This window comes from Amphimedon queenslandica, unplaced genomic scaffold (assembly GCF_000090795.2).
Source record: "Amphimedon queenslandica unplaced genomic scaffold, v1.1 AMPQUscaffold_13505, whole genome shotgun sequence".
Lineage (NCBI taxonomy): Eukaryota > Metazoa > Porifera > Demospongiae > Haplosclerida > Niphatidae > Amphimedon > Amphimedon queenslandica.
The window spans coordinates 379,681-385,286 of record NW_003546259.1 but is presented as its reverse complement, the minus strand read 5'-3'; positions in this window follow the sequence as shown (position 1 = coordinate 385,286).

The following is a 5,606-nucleotide window of genomic DNA, read 5'->3' as shown; positions in this document are numbered from 1 at the left end:
AGAAGTAAAACTGGTCAAATTAAGTGACACTAGATGGTCATGTCGACACACCTCAATAAAAGCAGTAAAAACTACATTTACTGCTATACGTGCATCATTACAAGAGCTGTGTACTCATACAGGTAGCAGGGCAATTGAAGCAAGAGGTCTTTACCATCAAATTATCTCCTTTTTCTCTCTTCTCTAACTCTCTATTTTTGACAAGCTCTTCTCTATCACTGGAAAACTCAGTGATTTACTACAGTCAGAACAGCTTAACTATGCTGCAGCTGCTATTTGTATAGAAGCGACTAAAATTACTTTAGTTAATCTGAGAACAGAAAGTGAGTGGCAATTAATATGGGATACTGCTGTTCAATTGGCTGAAAGTAACGACGTCACTGTCAGCACAATTTCAACTTCGCGACAAAGAAGAGTACCATTTTTACTCTCTGATTCAGTCATAGAAGAGACCACTGGTGGTAGAGCAGATATTAATCAGTATCGTACATCAGTTTATTATGCTACTATTGATAGTCTTCTTGGAGAACTCAACAGCAGGTTTAGTGAAACAAACAATTACTTACTTCAGTCTCTTCATTGTCTCGTTCCTTCATCTCCTTCCTTTCTTCATGTTCCTTCTTTACTACCTTTTCTCAACGACTATGACATTAATGTAGAATCTATCACAGCTGAAGCGGCAGTTGCTATCAACTTTTTAAAAGAAGCTTCTCCTCTTTCTTCAATACACCATGACTACACTCACTTGTACGAAGCTAAGGAATGTTTTCCTGATACTCTAAAGGCACTTCAGATAGCCATGACAATTGGAATCACAACAGCATCTGCTGAAAGGTCGTTCTCTTCATTAAGAAGGTTGAAGTCTTACCTCAGATCAACAATGTCTCAGGAACGTCTTTATCACTTGTCCCTTCAACATGTAGAGCGAGATCTTTCTTCTAAGCTGTGGGATTGCATAGATGAATTAGTCATACAATTTGCAGACACTCATAAGAATTCTAGACTTCTTCAATAATCACTCTATACTATACACTACTTCTACAACTACTACACTACTGTATCATTTAATCAAACTTTAATTGCATTCAACTATTAAAGATGATAATTTACCTATATGATTGATAATATTTCGTAAATATGAGATTATTATTATCTTGTACTGTGAGTGAAAATATACGTAAATGTCGGCGAGGAAAAAGAAGATGCGGTCAAAATCGCAGCACGCGAAGCGTGCCATTTTGTTTTCCTTTCCTTCACCTCTCTTCTTGGGCTGGCTATGCCTATGCCTGTATTGCACTCTTAAAAAGGGTTTGTTTGTTCTGATAAGCAGTACAATAGCTGCTGGAGTCAACTAGACTTTATAAAGGCCATCTTTATCAAAAGATCTTGCTCTACAAGGTTTTTAAAAGAATTATCAGTTTGGGTGTTCAACCACATGTTCTTATGTACACTATGACGTAGATAAATTGTCATTAAACATCATTTTGGTATGCCATTAGGTTATAGGGAGGACCCGGTTCCCAGGGTTCCCAAAGGCTGAGAGACCCAAGACCTAAGATCCTGTGATGGCATTGGGCGACTAAGAACCTGTGAAAGTTTCATCCTTATCTTTGATTTCTATAAAAAGTTATTCCAGTTTTTTTTGGGTCAAACTCAGTTGGGATATGGTATAGCAAAGATAAGTTTCACAACAACTGCAACACTCTTGGCTAAAAAGAAACCATAACAGATCGCACACAGACGTTTGTAAAACAAACAGGGTGCTAATAAGATATCATTAAAAAAAATCCATGATTATAAAGGAAAAAAACAGTGTTCAAGTGCACTATTTCCTTCCTACATAATGGTGTGACTTGGCAGATTATACAATTTGACCTATCTATGTAGGCAGAAATTAATGCCGAGCACTATTTTGTCCCTAAAATACTATAAGGAAGAATTAGTGCCTGGCTGCCTGCTGCACTATTTCGTCCCTACAATACTAAGGAAAGAATTAGTGCCTTCTACACTATTTTGTCCTACAATACTACAGGGTAGAATTAGTGCCTTAGGCAATTTTTTTTGTCACAATTAAAGTATATTATATGAGGGGCAAAATAGTGCAGCAGGCACTAATTTTTCCTAATAGTACTTTAGGGAAGAATTAGTGCTTGCTGCACTTTTTTTGTGTCTATGATAAAAAAGGTAAGAATTAGTGCCTGCTCCACTACTTAACCCCTATTTTACTTGGACGAATTAATTTGTAGAACAAAATACATGTTATTAACATAATTACACATTGGCCAAGGCCATACCTACAAAGATAAGTATTATTTGATAGAGGAAGATGTGTGTGTTTAACATAATTTTAATGGAATGATGATGCTTTTGAAATTACTGAGTTTATTTATCATTCAATTTGTGAAGAACCTAAATAACTTTGTAGTACCTCCTGTTTTTATGGTTTACATGTGTGCTACCATAATTAAGGTATCACTATCATTATAAAATAATTAATTGGTTTTAAATTTTACTTTCTGTAAATTTAAAGTCACTTCAAAATAAGTCATGCATTGTATATTATTTGTACTGAAAGAAAAGGCACTCATGTCTTGAAAGTAAGAGGTAAGAAAAGCGCTAAACAGATAATGAAATGGTGTAAAGTGACATTACTATAGTCAAAGGAAGGGATAGTTTTGTAGGCAGTATTAGAAGAAAAGGAAAATGGAGATAGAGGAAGACTTTGCTACGTGAGAATGATTCTACAACTATAGGAGATCATGATACTTTACCATCTTTATCTATTCAAGATACCGTCCTTAATAAATGCTAGGAAGAATTTGACAACTGTAGTGACAATTGCAAAGACCATAAATTGCCAGATTGTGTGAAGTGTTCATCATTGAGACATAAAAAATGTTAACAAAAGTGGCCACAGTGTAAAACCTCTCAACAATGAAGCTAATGATAGCTGCTTTGAAGGTCAGGCCACTTCAATTAAATTCCATGTTTCTGCTTTCCCGCCCGTATACTCCCACACACTAGTTTAATATTGTGCTGGTGCGGTATTTTGCGCATGCTCAGTTATTTTCGAGTACTCGTGACTGATGGTGGAATTGGTTGGCAGGTTGGTGTTAACGAATTATACAGGCTGTAAAGTGATTTATTTCTTGTGATTTGCACTTATTTTAAGGGAGCGTGAGTTAGTGTAACTATAAGTGCATGAAATTAGCTTAAAGAAAAAGGTGCACTATAAAACTATCCACGCAACATCATAGAATCGCTTCCGCCCGTCACCGTATAAAAGGAGGTGCCCTGGGCACAATATGGCGGCCACATTTGAAAATAACAAAATGGCTCCCGCACTGGCACTGTTCTTATCATGGCTAAATCACTAGCAAAATGCATTATAAAAACATTAAAATTAGTCAAGGCGAGAGAGTTAACCTACAAGCACAGGTAGAAAGCATGGCAAAAAGAGAAATGGTATAATTGACTTGAAGTAATAATTTTTTACATTATTATCAAATATTTATATTGTATATTCTGAAAATCTGTCAACAGCCTAACAAACATGATTAATAATGCTATCAGGCAGGTTATAAGTGATAGTGGCAAAGGAATAGCCCTCATTACTACATAAAAAAACAAGCCCAGGAACTGCCACCACTGGCACCAGAAAGCCTTGCCGACTACCAATTATCAGCCACCCTCATCAAGTAGAAGTGGTTACAGCAAATGACCCCCACTTGGTCCTCAATCAGATCCTAGTGCTGGTAGCAGTTGCAACATTCAACGATCCACTGAAAGTAGTAAATACAAAAATTATATTATTCTAAATGATAAAGCATATACAATAACAGAGTTGAATGGATACGGGGATGGTGAGAAGCTTCCTGTAGTTGTGTACATCTTCCCAACTGTACCAAGTAATACCAATCAAAATATGGCAGTACTGTGATGGTAATATACCAGCACAAGTATATGCTAGTACGAGCCTAAAAAATATTAATGCCAATTAATGTATGATTACATTCACATTATACTTACTTCTGTCTCTACTACATAATAAACTTGAGTTACGATTACAGGACTCAACTGAAATTCAGCACAAATCACATGACTTATACTATAATAATAATAGTAATAATATAAATAAATATAATTTTGATAATTATTATAATAAAATTATAATAATAATAATAAATAATACCTGACTGTAATTGATCACCCTTCGGTCAACCATACGACACTATCACCAACATGTGCGTCCCAATAGCCGATCCTCTATCTATGCACAAAATGGCTGCTCTTCGTGCCCCATCACCCATACCTTATTTTATATTAACACTAATTTCAAACACATTATAACTACCTGAAGTATTGAGTATAACTAGTATCATCATGTGATAGAGCCTCTACATGACCCTCTTTCCGAACTAAATCAGCAAGTAAGTGAGATAGCATTTCCAGCGCCTTCTTTTAGTGCCCTTAACTTGATCTAGCCTAACTAGAACTGGTCCTTGTCTTCTTTGAGAGTAAAATATAACTCAATTTGGTACCAAAACCCCTCTCTGCCTGCGTTTTTCCTTGAAGAAGCAACATCATTTAGAGCAGACATTTTTACATGTGAAAAAAACGGAAGCCACCATGCCCAGGGCACCACCTTTTGTACCGCACCTTCTCGTTTAAGCATTAAATATTTTGGCTAAATTCTGTGAGCTAACTTGTGAATTTTAATGAGCTTTTTTTTAAAAAATAATTATAAACAAATTGGGTTAAATTTATTGTTACGAACTTATGATTTATGACACCTTCAGGCTAGCTTACGTATTACACTAGCTCTGGAAGACAACTTTGTCAAAGGGGTGTGACTAAATTAGTACATGATAAACAATAAGCTTCAAATAAATTACACTTTGGGAGTGTGCCACCCTCCTCTGCTGTGCTGTCTTCCTTATAAGATTTTAATTTGGTTGTTTTCTAGTGTAAAGCATGTGTCAATAGGTCAAATTGCTGACATTTTTGATTAAAAGTTGACTTATATTATATAGGCGGTAGCCTATAAGTAGGATTGAGGTTGGTTTTTCAAGATGGCGGCCGTTTTCATGATTTTCAAACACTTATATCTCTTTTATTTTACGTTGTACAGCCTTATAAATGGCTTAGATGAGCTCTCCTTCACTGAGCAATTCACCTAGTACCTTTAAAGTGAACTGTAGTGTAGCAGGAGTGTTTCTGGAGAATAGGCCCAAATTCAAATTTTTTTGCAAAATTTTTCAGACTTTTTCTTTCTTTCTTTCATCTTCTTCTATCACCCATATAATCTTCTAAGTTAGAGAAGTGCTCGAGTTGGCTTTCACATCACTCTTCTGGGCTTGGGTCAAGGACCTCAAAGGTAGTTTCAGAAAGAGGCGAGGACAGAGAACAAAATGGAAGACAAAATCCAGCTGCAGTCACCACTTGGGTTTGTGGTTTGACGCCATTTTAATTTATGAGCACGTGATTATCATGAATATAATTAACCTAACCACACAATCATAACAAAGTGTAATTTTATTAATTTAAGAAAAAAGAATAGAAACAAGTAAATAAAAAACATTTAAAATGGAAAAGTAGTAGGATTG